Source organism: Elephas maximus, chromosome 3, assembly GCF_024166365.1.
Source record: "Elephas maximus indicus isolate mEleMax1 chromosome 3, mEleMax1 primary haplotype, whole genome shotgun sequence".
Lineage (NCBI taxonomy): Eukaryota > Metazoa > Chordata > Mammalia > Proboscidea > Elephantidae > Elephas > Elephas maximus.
Genome location: NC_064821.1, coordinates 197,669,472 through 197,688,691, shown reverse-complemented (window position 1 = coordinate 197,688,691; position 19,220 = coordinate 197,669,472). Strand labels below are relative to the sequence as shown.

Below are 19,220 nucleotides of genomic sequence, written 5' to 3'. Positions count from 1 at the left end.
TGCGGTCAGTTGCTTGGAGTCCTCTAGGGTAAACGTGTTAAGAAGTACCCATCCTGTCCTGCTTGTTTTAGATTTATAATTTATACAATCAGTTTTACTCCTCTGAACTCCTGTCTCTAGGTCCTAGAAGGAAGGCAGACTTGATGGGATAGCCGCTTTCCTCCAGGTGTTGGAGTCTTTGCATTGCACCTCAACCTGACTGAAATCACCTTGGTCCCATTCTCTACCAAGTCTCATTCTCAGGGCCAAGTAAGTGGGTAAGGAAGTGTGCAGTCACAATTGCGATTGTAGTCTTAGAGGAGCTGCTGGGCTCTCCTAATCTGAGCTCTCTTCAAGTGGCCATCGCCTGGTCTCAAAGGTTCGAAAGAACTGTCTTGAGTTCTGATTGGGGTCTGTTGGCAGTGTCCAGAGCTGTGGGGCATGGAAGCACACACCATGAGGGAGGAGGAGATGAGTCTCGAATCTGCTCTTGCTTTTATTGTAACCTTTTGAGAGGGAGTGGGGTGGCAGACACTGAATCAGAGCCTTTAAATCAATGCCAATTATCCCCTGATGTGTCTGGGAACCAAATAGGAGAAAATGAGCTGAAGGTGAAGTAAAAAGGATTTCAGTTAAATGTTGAGCAGAACTGGCATAGTGGAAATTATAACCAACGGTGATTATGGAATTGAATTTTCTAGGAGGCCTTAAAAAATAGGAAACATTTTCTTTGCTCTGGGCTGGGTGTGGAGACCTTCATATATGGTAATGAAGCGAGGGTCAGTTTGATTGTCCTAGGATGCCTCTAGCAAGCCCCCAAGCTGAGAAATCATCATTCTTTGCATTAGGCAGCCCTGCAAGGAGAGAACGACAAGGACCTGGGGCCAGAGAAGAGGGGGGAGGGGAAGCAGGTATTGGCGAAGGGTTGTGTGAGGACCATCTGTATTTCATCAGTGAACTGCCACTCTCATCCTCCGCCCCTATATATACACACATACACTCACACTCAAACACACACATACATTCCACGCTGTTCTGTCTCCACCCGTATCCTTAATTCTAGTGAAGATGCTCAAGGAACATTAGATCAAACTCTCGGTATCTTCCTCTGGCTCAAAAAACACAGCTCTAAAAGCAGAGAACTGGACCAGTCTCCTGGAGCCCAGCTTCCCTGACAGTCTCTGCTGCTGTTCACACTCGCGCAGTTTCTTTACGAAAGCAGCTCCTTTGTCTCTGGGATGGAGGGTTGTTCCTGAATCCGTTGGCTTTACCCAGCCCTGTCTGAGAATAGCTGGGCTGGGATGAAACCAAACTGAGGGAATGGGGGTGGAGGTTGAAATGGCTTCGGCTTTCCCAGCAGGGCTGGGTGTGCTCTGCTTAATTAACATGAGAATGGAGGGGCTTTGTCTGTATCCTCCCTCAGGGATGCAGTGGAAAGGAGAGCAAAGTCTCTAGTTTTGTCCTTCTCCATTAGGGACTCTGGGGTTGGGAAAATGATCACCTTCACTTTCCTCCAATCCTCTGAGGACCCCAGGTTCCAGGATAGAGAGAATAGCTTTGATGGAGCCGGCTGGTGGATCTCCACTCCGGATTTTCCAGCTGTCCCTGTCCCCCCACCGCTCAGAGAGCAGGATGCTGAGATGGCTCGGTGATGCAGAAGGTATGTGCTTTTTCAGTTCTGGTGCTGATGCTGTGTGTGTGGTGAGGTCTCTGTGGCGCAATGGACGAGCGCGCTGGACTTCTAATCCAGAGGTTCCGGGTTCGAGTCCCGGCAGAGATGGTCACCCGGCAGGTGCCTCTTTTATTTTATATGATGATATGTTAGGTTGATAATTATATTTATTCCTCCCTGGAGGCTTTGGGGGAGAGAAAGGAAACCCCTTTCCCCGAGGATCCTGGGCTTCCTCTCCTTTTCCCTCCCCTCCCTCTTCATTCTTTCTCTGCTTCTCCCTTACTGATTGTCATTGTCTAACTAACGGGGGCTCCGATGTCTGCTGCATCTCTCTGCTCACCCCAACTGACTCAGCCTTTAAATCCTTTGCTTCCTATGGGATAACTGTCACCTAGTGACCAAGAAGCTCAGTCACAGGTGCTGGGACCACTGTGGTTCCGTCCTTTTACCTCTGAGAAGACAAAAAGGTAGATTGCCCCAGTGTTCCCAGTGCCAATTGGGAAATATCCAGCTGTCCTCTGAGATCACATCCACCTTGACCAAGGTGTTCCTTTGTGGGTCAGGAGATGGGGTCGTGAAGAAGATAATTCCTTTCACTATTTGTCAGCTATACTGCATACCTGAGGAGTTCTATGCTGAAGCTCATCACTCACTTCCTCATCTACAAGGTGAAGTGTAATCATTGCTCTTTGTCCCCATGGAATAAACCACAGGGCAACACACTAATTACCAGCAAGGAGTTGGACGAGCTTGTCCCCAGAAACTCAAAAGTCCTGGTCTTAAACTGAAAGCCTCTTGACTGTGAAAAGTTTGTAACCTTTCTTGTTTGCTGGGCAAGCTTGGGAAGCGGGCTTAGACCTGAATGTTATTTTTATAATTTCCGTATTCTCACCCCTTCTCTCGTCTTGCATTCACTCCTGCTGTCTTTCCCAGTCTCCTCTAATGGGCCACATTCAGCCCGACTGGAAGCTTGGTCAGATAGGGATGTAGCTTGGGTTTCTATTTTGTGCTGATCTGGCTCTCCTTCTTGCATATTGCTGCCTCCAGCCTATTAGCTTGAGGGAACCACCCCTTCCAGGAACTGACCTCCACCCCAGGTGAACCCAGGAAACCTGAGAAGCACAGGCACACCTCTTCCCCTATTGCTGGGGACAGTCCATATCTCTCCCACGTGGGGCTCTGGACTGGTGACCAGAGAACACAGACACATGTGAATGCTAAAGAAGCTGCTGGGGGTGGGGGGCGGGGCAGGGTGCAGTGGAGGAGTCCACATATGGGTTTAACCAGACTATGACAAGGAATAGACCACGGATGGTGCAGACAGAAGGACTCTGGACAGAAATTGATGTTTTTTTTTTTTTCTCTAGGACATGTGGTGAATGTGTGTAGCAAATTGAAATCCCTGACACTCTTTTGAAGTAATAAGTTGTCTTAAAGTAACTTAAAATCCTTACAGAAAGAGCCAACATAACTTTACCTTTCTTTGTTACCTTGGAGGAGAGTCAACTCAAATATTAACCCTCTCCCACCAGCCCTGTGGTTATGTCCTCTGGAGGATACTGGTGTGGACCAGAAATTCCTGGGCAGCCCTTCTTTGAGCCTTTCTTTTATTGTTAGCTCAGCTTATCCTAGATGTTACTACCTTAAGCCCTGGCCTGAGAGGAAAATGGGCCTATGGGAGAGGGAAGGAAGGAGAGTTTGTGGAGCTACAGGAGGAAGGGTGTCACAGTTTTCAACCATAACCCAGAACACTCCAACTTTCTAATTCCTCTGTGTCATTGCATTGTGACGGGGCTGCTCAGCGGTAAGTTCTAACAAAGTAAGGAGGTTGTCTCTAAATCACGGTGATAGAACAGGGAAAGGGGGTAGGTCCATTCTGGTTTGTTCTAAGGTTTGCTCATTTCTAGAGGAATTCTAATAATAATGATTAGGCGTTATGGGATTTTGGGGACTAGGAGTCGGGGTATGTGTGCCCAAGCATGAACTGGAATGGAATTTGTTCAAATGTTTGATTGGGGTGTAATGGTTAGCCACTCCTACATTAAAGTCCTATGTTGAAATCCTATGCCACTGAGACCTAAAACCCATAGATAATCCCCCAAGCCCAGTTTTAGCCAGTTATTTCCATTTTCTAACTTGGAATCAGAAGACCTCGGTAAGTTGCAGCTTTACCAAGTTGCTAAACCTCTTTGTACTTTAATTTGCTTATTTATAAAAGTAGGGTTATATTATCTGTCCTAAAAATGTGAAAATGGATGAGAAAGCTTATTTTACAGTTCTGTCAAATCTGTGGAGTCCCTAGGTGGTGCAAACAGTTAATATGCTTTATAGTTAACCAAAAGGTTGGAAGTTTGAGTCCACCCAGATGTGCCTCAGAAGAAAGGCCTGGTAACCTAATTCAAAAAAATCAGCCATTGAAAACCGTATGGAACACAGTTCTACTCTGACACACATGGGGTCACCATGAGTCAGAATCAACTCAGTGGCAACTAGTTTTTGGTTAACAAATATGCATGCTGATGATGTTAGTTTTTTGTTGCTTTCTTCTCGCTCCCATGTGGGAGAGGTGCCTGGCCACAAAGTGGGGAAATGAAAGAAGGAAAGAGAGAGGGTCTAAATAATGAGGTCCTGCTTGAAGCATCCAGGGTGGCTGCATACTATCAGTTTGGGGCTGATGCTGACCTGCGATACCCTAAGGAAGAAGACAGATTGGATTTTTCTGGCTGATAGAGTCCTTCCAAGAGCAGAGCATCCCTCTGTCCCTTAGATAGTGGTCTTCAGCTCAGCCAGGTTGGTAGAGATTCCCACCAACTACACTTAGGGGAAACAGAAGCCTCCACCTACTCCAACATCACCCAGGTTCAGTTTCCTCAGTCTTTGAGGGATGGAGTTTAGGGGACTTGACCAAGGATCTCACTAAGACTGGAGGCAAGGTCTTTCACATTGGTAAAAATTCTTCTATATGTAATAACTCCTTTCTTCTTAATACATGAGGATTAACTCCTTTTTTATGAACATCCTAATTACTGTTTTTTAAAGATACTGTTAAAATATAAAATAGAAATTAGTAGTTTCTTATAGTCACTTCAATGTAGGACTCAAATGTGGTGCTGGGGCTGATCGTTAATTGCAAAGTGAGCAGGCAGGATATGTCTTATTTATTATTGTATTCTCAGTGCCTGAAATATGGCAGGCATTTGATGGATATATTTGAAAGAATTAATGCAGGCTTAGACTGGCTATAAATTATGTAGATAGGAAAGAGAAAAAGACGTAGCTCCTGGGAGAGCAGGAAGGCAGGCAGTGTCTTTATGCATTAATTCCTTCAGTCAACTATTTGCCCATTTTGTGACATCTTCCATGTTCTAGGCACTGGAATCCAAAATAACTGTCCCCACCCTTCTCATGGAGTGTGTACTCTAGTGGCGGAGACAAATGATAGACAGGTAAATAAATATTATGATATGATTTTAGGTAGAGACGCATGCTGTGGAGGGATTTAAATGATGATAAGGGAGTAGAAGGTGATGGGAAAAGTGGTCACAGAAGTCCTCTTGCAGGCGGTGGCATTTGATTGAAGACTTGAGTGAAGTGAGGGAGAGATTCCAGACAGAGGACACTGCAAGAGCAGAGACCCTGAGGTGGGCATAAGCCAAATGGCTTTGAGGAGACACAGAAAAGTCAGTATGGATGCAGTGGAGGGACGAGGGACAGAGGGGTATGACATCCAGTTAAGAGACATCTTAACTTGTCATCTTAACATGTCATCTTCACAATTGCTGGAATGTTCAAGTTCATCGTGGCTATTGTGCCAGTCTGTCTCACCAAGGGTCTCCCTCATCCTTGCTGGCCCTCCACTTCACCAAACATGATGTTTTCCTCCACCATTGATCCTCCTGATGACTTATCCAAAGCAACCAAGTCAGACAATGTTCTATCGTGATCCATAGGATTTTCATGGGCTGATTTTGTGAAGTAGATGGCCAAGCCTTTCTTCCTAGCCTGTCTTAGTCTGGAAGCTCTGCTGAAACCTGTCCACCATAGGTGACCCTGCTGGTATTTGAAATACCAGAGGCATAGCTTCCAGTATCACAGCAGCACACAAGCCACCACAATATGACAAACCAACAGATGGGTGGTGTACTAAAGCTATTAGTTATCCTCAACCATTATGACAACAGAAATCACTCCAACAATTTTTCAAACCACTTCCTAGGGGCTGGTCCTTGAAGGCCCACTGGCAAGCACTGATATAGGATCTTGTAGGTCCGGCTTTCCTATGTGTTATTGAAAACCATGGATGGATTTGAGCAGAGGAGTGACGGGATCTGGGGTCTGATTTATATGTTAAAAGGTGAACTTTGGCTGTTGATACAGAATGTCAGGAGTAAGTGTGCAGGTGTGCTTAACTGTGGCCCTACAGAAACAGCAGAGCGTGGCACTGAGGTTCCAAGTGGTGGTGTGGGTACCACCAGAGGTGGAAGGTTTTTGCATCAGTGTCTGCCTGAAAAAGTGATTTGTCATCTCTGGGAAGTAGGCCCAGCTGGAATCACTTATATTTTGTCAGGTACCTAGTAATTTTTATTTATTGTCATCACTACAGTTGCCATCTACTAGTGAAAACGTTCATTTGTTTGTATTTAAAAGCCATAGCAAATAGAACTTACTCCTCGAAACACTGTCATGATATTTATGCCCTTAATACCAAAACCCGTTGCTGTCGGGTCAATTCCGACTCACAGCAATCCTGTAGGACAGGGTAGAACTGCCCCATAGTGTTTCCAGAGAACAGGTAGTGGATTCGAATGCTGACCTTTTGGTTGGTAGTCAAGCTCTTAACCACTGCATCACGAAGGCTCTATGCCCTTAATTGTTGTTGTTGTTATGTGCCTTCGAGTCAGTTCCAACTCATAGCGACCATAGAGAACTGCCCCACAGGGTTTCTAGGGAGCAGCTGGTAGATTCAAGCTGCCGACCTCTTGGTTAGCAGCCGAGCTCTTAACCATGGTGCCACCAGGGCTTAGTAGTTCGCATAAAGTATAATGGAACAAAATATCTTTAAACTTCTCTATGTCCTCCTTGGAGCCCTGGTGGTGCCATGGTTAAGAGCTCAGCTGCTAATCAAAAGGTCGGCAGTTCAAACCCACCAGCTGCTCCTTGGAAACCCTATGGGGCAATTCTACTCTGTCCTACAGGGTCCCTGTGAGTTGGAGTTGACTCAACGGCATTGGGTTTTGGGTTTTTGTCCTCCTTGGAGGTTGAATGGTTATGCTTCTCTGATGATAAGGCCCAGTTCTGTTGAAAGAACAATTGGTGAGGCATGGGTATTATGATAAGAGAAGTTGAAAACCCTGAGCCTAGTGGAAGAAGCAAATGGATTGGGGTTACACAGACGTGAGTTTGAATCCGAGGTCTTACGTGACTTGGGGCGAGTACCAGCTCTCTCTGAGGCTGTAATTCCTCATCAAGAAAATGGGCCAAATAATACCTAGAATTAAATAAGGTAAAATGAAAGTGTTTAGATGGTTTGGTAGATACCAGTTGTTGTTGAGTTGCTTCAGACTCATGGCGACCCTGTGTGTGTCACAGTAGAATTGTGGTCCGTAGGGTTTTCAGTGATCTATTTCTCTGAAGTAGATCACTAGGCCTTTCTCCCAAGACACTTCTGGTAGACTCGAACCTCTAATCCTTCAGTTAGCAGCTGAGCACATGAACTGTTTGCACTGCCCAGGGACTCCTGGTTAGGTACATATTGTGGTTGTTGGTGCTGTCGAGTCGATTTTGACTCATAGCCCTCATAGCCACCCCATGTGACAGAGTAGAACTGCCCCATAAGGGTTTCTAGGCTGTAATCTTTATGGGGGTGGATCGCCAGTTCCTTCTCCTGTGGAACCACTGGGAGGGTTTGAACCACGAACCGGCTTGGTTAGCAGCCGAGTGCTTAACAGTTGGGTCACCAGGGCTCCTTGATTAGGTACATAGTAGATACAAAACAAATGTTAGTTTTCTTTGTTTACAGAAAGCTCTTTCAACCAGTTTTCTTCAGATCGCATGCAACAAGTTGGCTTCTAGGAGGCCCTGTTTGAGGATTTGTGAGACTTAGCCATGGGGGCCACATGTTTCCATCCTTAGAAAATGCTTGGGCACAGAGGAGTCCTAGTGGAAGTAAGAAATAAATGACATATTTAAGATAATAGCTACCCTCCGAGAGCTCTTTCTCCCCTCTGTGATCCTTGTGGGAAACTGATTTCTCTCTGTGGCTAAGAGAATAGGAGCCCTGCCACAATCCTTAGTCCAGACCTAGAGACAGGCCCTGGGAGAAGGCCACGTGAAGCCATTTGTGCTTGGAACAAGGCTCTCAAGCCAGGTATGAGGTCAAGTGTATCTGTCCAGAGAGGTGAAATTGGACTGAAGGCAAATGCCTGCGAAACTGGAAAGAGATGAGACCAGGGTTCGGCTGCTGTGTCCGGAGGTCCAGGCTGTTTCTGGGAGTGTCCCCTGCCACAGGCCCAGCTCAGTGCTGAATCTCAGGGGAGGATCTTCTGGAAGTCACTGACAACCTCTAATAATCTCTTGTTTAACAAATACTATTTTGCAGCATCTTTAGGCATATTGAACATTTTTTAAAAAATGTTCTTATTTCTAACAGTGTTTTTTAAGTTTTTGTACTGAAGTATGCCCCTAGTAGCCAAAGAGAACAATTGCTTACCCCTAGGTATGACAGCACTGGTAATGGGTTGGGTAGGTGTCAGGAAACAGAGCCTAAAGTGGCCTGTGCCAAGCACAGATTTCTTTGAATTCTAATGCTTTATGCTACAATTTAGTGCAAATGTTGGGTTCTACCTCAATATATAGCTGCATTTTTTAAAATATAAAAATAATCATCTGGCCCCAACTTAGAGTAAATGTGGTGCCTGACATGGTACACATATGGGTGCCTGGCATGCCCTAGTTAAAAAAGTGCAGAGATATATTTACATTAAAAATGAGTTTGTGGTCCCTAAGCATCCACTCAGAGATGAAGGGGAAAGTAGCCTGGAGATAGGTTAAGTAAACAGAAATCTGACAGAGAACAAGCATTAGTTCATGTGTTCACTTAACAAATATTTATTTAGTACCTACTAGGTGCTATAGTCCCTTGGTGGTGCAAACGGTGAAGCATTCGACTGCTGTCTTAGTCACATGTGCTACTACAACAGAGATACCACAAGTGGGTGGCTTTAACAAAGAGAAATTTATTTTCTCACAGCCTAGTAGGCTAGAAGTCCAAATTCAGGGCGTCAGCTCCAGGGGAGGTTCCCCGTCATCAATCTTCCCCTGGACTAGGAAATTCTCTGTGCAGGAACCCTGGGTCCAAAGGATGTGCTTTGCTCCTGGCACTTCTTTCTTGGTGGTACGAAGTCCCGCTTTCTGCCTGCTTCCCTTTTCTTTTATCTCTCGCTCTCTCTTTTTTTTTTTTAATTGTGCTTTAAGTGAAAATTTACAGCTCAAGTTATTTTGTCATACAAAAATTTATACACACATTGTTATGTGACCCTAGTTGCTGTCTCTGTAATGTGACAGCACACTCCTTTCCACCCTGGATTTCCTGAGTCCATTCAACCAGCTTCCATCCCTTTCTGCTTTCTCATCCTTTTATCTCTTGTAAGACAAAAGGTGGTGCAGGCCACACTCCTGGGAAACTCCTTTTACATTGGATCAGGGATGTGACCTTTGTAAGGATGCTACAATCCCACCCTAATCCTCTTTAACATAAAATTACAATCACAAATGGAGGACAACCACACAATACTGGGAATCCTGGCCTAACCAAGCTGACACGTATTTTGGGAGGACACAATTTGATCCATTACAACTGCTAACCGAAAATTTGGAGATTCGAGTCCACCCAGAGGTGCCTTGGAAGAAAGGCCTAGCTACCTGCTTCCAAAAAATCAGTCATTGAAAATACAGTGGAATACAATGACAAACAAACAGAGACGGAGATTATCACACAAGTAAATGCAAAATTGCAAGTGTGAATGAAGGAGAGATCCATGGAGCAAAGCAACTCTATGGCAGGGGGCTCGACCTATCCAGGGAGGTCAAGGAAAGTTTCCTCTAGGAAGTGTCTCTTGACTTGAATCAGAAAGGTCAGTAGGAAATAAGTAGGCAAAGAATGAAAGAAAGAACTTTCTAGACAGAGAAAACAGCATACACAAAGGTCTTGTGGTGGGAGGGAGTATGCCAAGTATGTAGGACTGAAGAGTGAGTGTGGTTTGACTCCAGAGATTAAGGGAGAACGTGGCATGAAATGAAGTTGGAGAGAGAGGCAGGAGGCAGACCCCAGGGGACCTTGTTGTCCCTGTAAGGGCTTTTGTCCTTATCCTAAAAGCCATGGGAAGTCACTGAAGGGTTTTTAGCCAAAGGAGAACATGATCAGATTTGCATCTTGGAAATGCTCCAGCTGCTGCACAGAGAACAGAGTGGAAGGGTGCCAGGATAGACGCTGCAGCCAAATCAGGAGTTACACAAGTAGTCGTCAGAGGTGACTGGATTAACAGGGTGATAGAGGTGGTGATGGTGGAGACAGAGAGAAGAAGATGGCTTTAAGAGACATTTATGAGCTAGAACGTCCCAGATTTCATGATGGATTGGAAATGGTACAGAGAAGAACGAGCTGTCAGAGATGGCTCCAAAGTTTCTGGCATGCATACCATTCACTAAGATGGGATACACTGGAAGAAGACCAGGCTTGGGAGAAAAGATGATGAGTTCGGTTATGAGCTTCTGATTTTAAGGGGCTTTTGAGATGTTCAGAGGAGATGTCAGATAGGTATGAAGTTAATAGCTGGGTCAGGGTCTGAACTGATGATTTAATTTGGGGAGTCATCGGCATGTTATAGGTACTTGAAGCCAAAAGTATGAATGAGATCACCTAGGAGAAAGTGCAGAATGAGAGGAGGAAGGACCTAAGAATGAGCTAGGAGGAACTCTAGTATTTAAAGGTAGAACAGAAAAGGAGTTAGAGAAGTGGTAAGAGAGGAGGGAAGCCAGAATATTAAAATTTCAGAAGCCGCACGAAGAGGGTGTTCGAGGACTAATTAAGAGCATCACATGCTACTGAGAAGTCAAAAGCCATGATAGCTAGAAAATATCTATTAGATTCAGTGACATGGAAGTCAATGGTGAGAGTCGTCAGGGCGAAAAACCGGATCAGTGAACACAGAGGGAAACGCACATAGGCTGCTCTGAGACTATAAATAAGGTCTCTCGGTGACACAAATGGTTTGTGCTTGACTACTAACCTAAAGGCTCGTGGTTCAAACCTGCCCAGTGCCATTGTGGGAAAAAAGGCCTGGTGATCTGCTTCCATGAAGATTAAGAAAAAAAACAAACCAAATCCATTGCTGTTGAGTTGATTCTGACTCATAGAGACCCTATAGGACACGGTAGAACTGCCCCGTAGAGTTTGCAAGGAGCACCTGGCAGATTCGAACTGCCTACCTTTTGGTTAGCAGCCATAGCACTTAACCACTACTCCAGCGGGGTTTTTTTTTTTTTTCCGATAAAGATTACAGCCAAGAAAATCTATGAAGTTGCCATGAGTCATAATCAGCTCAACAGTTATTGGTTTAGACGTTTGTCTCAGAAGGGATGGGGAAAAGGTGGTGAGCTGGAACACAGGAGGAACCAAACAAGAGTATCTTTGTTTTTTCCTTGCTTTTAAACCTTTTGTTATGAAAATTTTCAAACATAAACAGAATTAGAGAGAATAGATAGGACTGTGAACCATCATATGCCCATCACTCACTTTCAACAACGATCAACTCATGGCCAGACTTGTTTCTTCTATACCTCCACCCATTTTATTTGTTTTTTTAATGGGAGAGATTCGAGATTATTTGAAAGCTGCTGGTGAGGAAATCATTGAGAGGGCAATTTTGAATATTTAAGAGAGAGAGAGAAAACATAAATAATAGGCCAAGGTTCCTGAAAAGATGGGAAGGGAATAGGATACAGAGTGTCAGGAATTAACTTCAGGGAGTTCGGGTACAAGAGAAGTTCTTCTGCTACAGGAGGGCAGGAGGGTAGAATGGACGGATGTGTGCAGATGCAGGTTTGTATGCTTGGTACCTGGAAGATAAGAAAATTTCATCTGATAGATTCTTTTTTAAAAATAGTGTATTGTTGTTAGGTGCCGTCGAGTCGATTCTGACTCATAGTGACCCTATGTGCCAAAGAACAAAACACTGCCCAGTTCTGCACCATGCTCACAATTGTTATGTTTGAGCTCATTGTTGCAGCCACTGTGTCAATCCATCTCGTTGAGGGTCTCCCTCTTTTCCGCTGACCCTCTACCAAGCGTGATGTCCTTCTCCAGGGACTAATCCCTCCTGACAACATATCCAAAGTATATAAGACACAGTCCCACCATCCTTGCTTCTAAGGAATATTCTGGTTGTACTTCTTCCAGGACAGATTTGTTCGTTCTTTTGGCAGTCCATGGTATATTCAGTATTCTTTGCCGACACCTTTTTTTTTTTTTCAGAGAATTATTGGGGAAAAGAGGGTGTTGGATGTTTGAAGAGAGCACAGAAAGTTGCATTAGTTATTGCGAAGAGAGAAAAAAAAATAGGCAATGTTAAGGGCTCCTTTGGAGGAGCTGGATGGTCGCTGAGAAACGGATTCAATTTGCATACATACATATGTATACAGTCATTCATTTAACATCCGTGATACAGCCTGTGAAACAGGACGTTTTGTGATTTGGTTGTTGTGCGAACATGCTTAAATTGTGAACAATAGCATTCCCGATTTTCCACCTCCATGTTGTTTAATACCCTTTTGTTTCACTTCCAAATCGATACTTCTCCTTTGCCTCTTGCTGCTTTTACTAGCACTGGTTTTGCTGCGTTTGGGAGCCATGATGCACTTCACGGTAATATTTTCAAAAGAAAATTACAGAGATAATGCTACAACACTCAAGAGTTGGGCGATACACCAGATTGGATGCTGCTGCCTATGGGTTGAAGCATACACTGTTTTATATGTAAGTAGGGAAACTTCACATTAAAATGACGATAGAAAGTGCAGTACGGTACAAACATAAGCCAGTAACATCGACGTTTGTTATGACTATCGAGATATATGTATTATAGGTTATATACGTACTGCACCACTATATGCCTGGTAGCTCAGTCACTTTGTATACGAGACACCAGATACACGTGTTGCCTGCGGGAAGCTGTTGCATTTACTATGTTAGGTTACATCCACGACGTCCCAGGCTCTGATCAGGATTTCTGAATTCTGTTATAACCTTATGGGACCACAGGTGTATATGCGGTAGGACGTTGCGGGGAAGGACATTACGCAGTGCATGACTACATTTGTAAATCCAGTTTATTAACGTTTGACTGGAGCGTTGCCGCTCCTCTAGTCCCTATTAGAGGAATGTCTCTGCACGCGTGTGTGTGTGCGTTTTACAGAGGGCGTGGATTTCATAGCCCCCTGAGTGTCTGATCAGAAGATATATATATCACAAATGCGAGATGCTTTTAGGCCTTAAAATGTAGGTACATCTGACTCCCTTGTGGATTGTTTCGCATTAGTTGTTTCAGAGAGCCACCTAGTGGATAGCAAGCTCAACATCATCAGCCAGTTTTTTTTCCAAAACAAGTTTTAAAGCCTCTATTCTTTGAAAAGTCAGTGTTCAGCACACAGTGTATCCCCCCATGAATTGTGAGTTTCATATTTCAGAAACCGTTTTACTTTATATATCTGTGGATCAAAGCACGGGCATTAAAATGCATTCTTTTTTGACACTTGATTTTGTTTTTTGGTCAAACGCTTCAGTCACTCCTGTTTCAACATTATCTGTTGTCTGTGGTCCTCGTCCTTCACTTGTAGATGAAAGAGAATAAATAAAATATATTTTTATCTGAATTGTCATGAATTAGTGAGAGGTTATTGATTAACACTGTAGAGAGTACAGATGATATAGAGACCAACTTTGTCCAAATTAAGAGTTTTGTTTATCAAGCTTGCAAATTTGGATTTTGTTGTCCACTCCTTTCCAATGTCAGATTCTTCTCCTCTAGGCTTTTTAACCAAAAAAGTATTTCTTCGTAGTTTCTAAGCTTAACACTCAGGAAACTGGCGTGCTCTAAATGATTTTTTTTTTTTTTAATAGTCTAAGATGTTACCTTGAAGACTAAGGTGCACCTGACCCAAGCCTTGGCGTTTTTAATCACCTCATAGGCATGTGAAAGCTGGACATTGAATAAGGAAGAGGGAAGAAGAATTGATGCCTTTGAGTTATGGTGTTGGCAAAGAATACTGAATATACCATGGACTGCCAAAAGAACGAACAAATCTTCTTGGAAGTACAGCCAGAATGTTCCTTGGAAGTGAGGATGCCAAGACTTTGTCTCACATACTTTGGACATGTTATCAGAAGGGATCAGTCCCTGGAGAAGGGCATCATGCTTGGCAAAGTAGACGGTCTGTATCAAAGAAGAAAACTCTCAGTGAGAAGGATTGACACAGCGGCTGCAACAATGGGCTCAAGCTTAACACTTGTGAGGGTGGTTCAGGACCAGGCAGTGATTTTTTCTCTTGTACATAGGGTTGCTATGAGTTGGAACCGACTTGACAGCACCTCACAACAACAACAACAGCAACATAACCAGAACATGGAATTCCTGGGTGGTGTAAACAGTTAACTTGCTCAGCTGCTAACCGAAAATTTGGTGGTTCAAATCCATTCAGAGACACCTCAGAAGAAAAGCCTGATGACTTCTGAAAAATCAGCTGCTGTAAACTCTGTGGAGCACAGTTCTACTCTGACACATATACGTTGTCTAGGAGACAGAATTTAGTTGATGGCAACTGGCTTGGTTTGGCTTTTTAACTGAACACAGGTACATTAAAACTATTCTCCAAGGTCTTTATGTCCCACCACTGAGATGCTCCTGACTTCTAGATTGCCATTAAATAATTTCTTTCCTTCACATCTACTCACTCTATGGGAGGAGTTCAGGGTCAAACAACTCTAGTTGTTTCCTCTTCTATAATTCAGTCAATAACTCCTAATTAAGACCATTTTACATGTACAAGCGCAGTCATGATTCACACAGAATTTAAAGAAATACCAGTAAGTATGGAGCCATTCCACAAGAAAAGTACCATTCTTTCATTTACCCAACCAGATTTTATTAAATGTATCTTGTGTGTCAGGAACCCTGGTGGTGTAGTGGTTAAGAGCTACGGCTGCTAACCAAAAGGTTGGCAGTTCAAATCCACCAGGTGCTCCTTGGAAACCCTGTGGGGCAGTTCTACTCTGTCCTATAGGGTCGCTATGAGTCAGAATCAACTTGACAGCAATGGGTTAAGGAGGTATGGGGGCCTTGGTGGCACAGTGTTTAAGAGCTCGGCTGGTAACCAAAAAGTCTGCAGTTCAGAATTGACTCAACAGCAATTGATTTTTTTGATTTAAGAAGGTATGGGGAACAAGACAGGCAGACAGGGTTCTAGTCTTTACAGCACTTGCTATATAGTATGGAAGACAGACATTAAGTCATCCCAACAAATGATGGTGAGTGCTTTGCTAGGGTAAGTAAAAGGAATGCCCGGGGGGCATGTCTTAGTCATGTAGTGCTGCTGTAACAGAAATACTACAGTGGATGGCTTTAAAGAACAGAAATTTATTTTCTCAATTCTGGAGGCTAGAATTTCAAATCAGGCTCTTGCCTGCATTGATTCCTTCCTTTTTGGTAGCCCTAGGAATTCCTTGCTTCCTTGGTGTCTCTCTTCCCTGTTTGTGTTTGCATCTCTGTGTCCATGCTGCCCTTTATACACCTCAGATGTGAATCGGTTTAGGATTCACACTACACTGGTATGACCACAACTGAACAATGGATTACATTACCTTACATTGCATTATGGATGGTGATTATGCTACATTAAATCAGATTACATCCACGGGTATAGGGGTTAGGATTCCAACACATATTTTGGGGGGACACAATTCTACCCCTAACAGAGCATCTGGAATCTACAGAGTCATGGAAGTCCTCCTGGAAGAGATAGCATTAAGCCAGGAAAGAAGAGAACAGACTCCAGGCAGGCTATGAGACTGATGCAAAATGACCAGGGCCAGATTGGGGAGGGGCTGGAACTGGTAAACCTTTTAGAGAAATTTAGGTTTTATCATAAGGGCAAATACTGGCTAGTGTGCCTGTGGGGTGAGGCAGTGACTGCATTCAGATTAATATTTTGGAAAGATTATTCCAGCTGGAATTTGGAGAAAGGCTGGAGGAAACCCAGTTGGAGACCAGTTTAAATGTGTGTGGGATATGGTATTGGGTTATATTAGGGCAGTGGGGATAGTGAGAAGTTAATGAATCTGGGAGATATTAGAATACAGGATAGATAGGACTTGGTGGAAATTGACTGCAAGAGGTAAGGAAAAGACAAGAGTCCAGGATGACTCCCAGCTTTTTGGTTTGAACAAATGGGTGAGTGGAGTGCCGTTCAATGAGACAAAGAACACTGGGGAAGAAGTAGATTTTCCAAGTGGCCAGGGAAGATGAGTATTTCCGTGTAAAAACAAACAAACAAACAACAAAAAAAACCATTGCCATTGAATCGATTCCAACTCATAGCCACCCTATAGGACAGAGTAGAACTGCCCCATAGGGTTTCCAAGGAGCGGCTGGTGGTTTCGAACTGCCAACCTGTGATGCTAGACATGTTGAATTTGAGGTGTCTAAGATGTACAAAGGAGTCCCTGGTTGGCACAAATGGTTAAGCGCTCAACTGTTAGCCAAAAGGTTGGCACTTGGAACCCACCCAGAGGTACCTCGGAAGAAAGGCCTAATGATCTACTTCTAAAACTTAGCCATTAAAAACCTTATGAAGCAGTTTACTCTGACTCACATGAAGCTGCCATGAGTTGGAATGGACTCAATGACAACTGGTTTTTAAGATATACAAGTGAACATGTCTAGTAGATAGTTGGACATTTGAGCCTGGTACTCTGGAGAGAAGTCTCAGCCAGAGATACAAATTAGGAATCATCAGTCTATTGAGAGTAAATTGATGTCTAGGGAGCGGTTGATATCTCATAGTACATAGAGTGAGGAAAGAGGACTGGTGAGGAAGGAGCCCTGAGGAGCTCATCATTTGAGGACATTTTAGAGAAGGTAGAAGCCAGCGATGAGACTGACCTGAGAAGCAGGAAGAAAATAAGGAGGGCTGGTGCCAGTGCCAATGAAAAAAAGCATTTCAGAAAGTGGGAAGTGGTTAACAGCGTCCAATGTGGCTGGTAAGGGCTAAAGTCTTCTTTTGAATTTAGGCATGTATGGCCTTGTCAAGTGGAACGACAACAGGTAGATTTCAGTGAGCTTGGGAGTGAACGGGGAGCGAAGAAGCGAAGGCAGTGAGTGCAGAACATTAAATATGTGTTTGTGATGAAATGGAGTTTAGGGATGGAGTGGGAGCTGGAGAGAGATGTATGGTCAAAAGAGTGATGGTGTTGGTTGTTTGTATTTTGGAAAAGGAATGGTTTAAAGTGTTTAAATGCTCATAAAATTCATCCCATAGAGATAGAAAAGCTGAAGGAACAAGAGAGGGGATACTCATCCCTAAGAAGTCGTCCAGAGATAATAAAATAATTTATTGTGCCCTTCTATGTGGAGGAACTGCTCCAAGAGCATTATCTCACTAACCCTTATGTGATGTCTCTGAGAGAGGTACTGTTATTATCATCACATTATTCCAGATGAGGAAACTGAGGCACAGATAGGTTCTTTGAATGACCAAAGCCACGTGGTAAGTGATAGAGCTAGGATTCAAACCCAGGTAGTGTGGCAGGGGACTTGCACTATTAACCACAATGCCTTATTGTGGGATTCACCACCTCCTTGTAGATGTAAATAGGAGAGACCCACCCTTGCTACTGCAACAGAAGAAAAAAAGGACAGGGCAAGTATGTGTGCAGGTTAAGTGTCAGCTTGGCTAGTATAATTGTTTCCTAAGGCTGCCATACCAAATTACCACAAACTTGGAGGCTTAAAAACAACAGAAATTTATTCTCTCACAGTTTGGGAGGCCAGAAGTCCAAAATCAAGGTGTCAGCAGGGTCTTTCTCCCTCTGAAGGCTGTAGATAGAGGAGGATGCTTCCTTGCCTCTTCCAGCTTCTGGTGGCTCCAGGTTTCTTGGGATAGGGTTGCAAACCTCTAATCTCTACCTCAGTCTTCATGTGGCCTTCTTGTCTGTGTCTTAAATCCCCCTCTGCTTTTCTCTTGTAAGGACACCTGTCATTGGATTTAGGGCTCACCCCTAAGGATCTCATCTTGAGATCCTTAACAGGACTTAGACATATCTTTTGGGGGCCATTATTCAAGTTGGTGGGGCATTGGTTAAATGCTCGGCTGCTAACCAAAAGGTCAGTGGTTTGAACCCACCAGCTGCTCCGTGGGAGAAAGATGTGACAGTCAGCTTCTGTAAAGATTACGGCCTTAGAAACCCTATGGAGAAGTTCTATTCTGTTCTGTAGGATCGGTAAGAGTTGGAATCTACTTGATGGCAACGGGTTTGGTTTTTAGTTTAGATTCAACCCATTACAGTTAAGAAGTTGAGGGACTTCCTGTTTAATGCATTCCCATTTTCTATGAAGTGAGAATTTGAATAATTTGCTGACAGTGAGTCCAGATATAGAGGAATCAAATACATGAGAGGGAAGAAATCTTAGTAATCATTATTGAAATTCGGAAAGTCTCAGCCGACTAGGAAACACAATGGATTTGTGGAGCAGTGTGAAGAACCCAGATGATGTTTGTTATGAGTTTATAGTTGTATGATTTTTCTCTAGCAGTAATCAGCAGCCTGGGTACAAACAAGGAGAAAGCTGAGAGTTTAAGAGACCCAGAGTTACAGTTGGGGAGGAAGGGGACTGGGTTTAATGGACGTGTTATGGGTTGAATTGTATCCCCCAAAGAGATATGTTCAAGTCCTAACCCCTAAAAAAAAAAAAAAAAAAAACCCCTAGTACCTGTGAATGTGAACTTATTTGGAAATAACATCTTTAGAAAAATAATTAGTTAAGTTAGCACGAGGTCACATTGAAGCAAGGTGGGCTCTCATCTGTTATACCCGGTATCCTTATAAGAAGAGAAGAGACACAGAGAGAAGACACCCATATGAAGACAGAGGCAAAGGCTGGAGTTATACTGTCATAAGCCGAGGAGCACCTGGGGCTACCAGAAGCTGGAAGAGGCAAGGAAGAACCCTCTGTTGTAGGCTTTGTAGGGATCATAGCTTTACTGACAACTTGATTTCTGACTTCTAGCCTTCAGAACTATGAGAGAATAAACTCAAATATATATATATATTTTTAATATATACATATGTATTTCTTTTTATTGTGCTTTAGATGAAGGTTTATGGAGCAAATTAGTTTCTCGTTAAACAATTAATACACATATTGTTTTGTGACATTGGTTGCCAACCCCATCACGTGTCAACACTCTCCTCTTCTTGATCCTGGGTTCCACGTTTCCATTTATCTAGCTTTCTTTTCCC

At 43.6% G+C, this 19,220-nt stretch overlaps 1 non-coding gene across 1 annotated transcript; it reads left to right on the top strand.

Annotated features, from left to right (window-relative positions):
- Nucleotides 1-1,685: 1,685 nt before the first annotated feature.
- On the top strand, nt 1,686-1,759 carry TRNAR-UCU (transfer RNA arginine (anticodon UCU)). The gene has a single exon. It is a non-coding gene; the product is annotated as a tRNA-Arg (tRNA).
- The last annotated feature ends 17,461 nt before the right edge of the window (nt 1,760-19,220 follow it).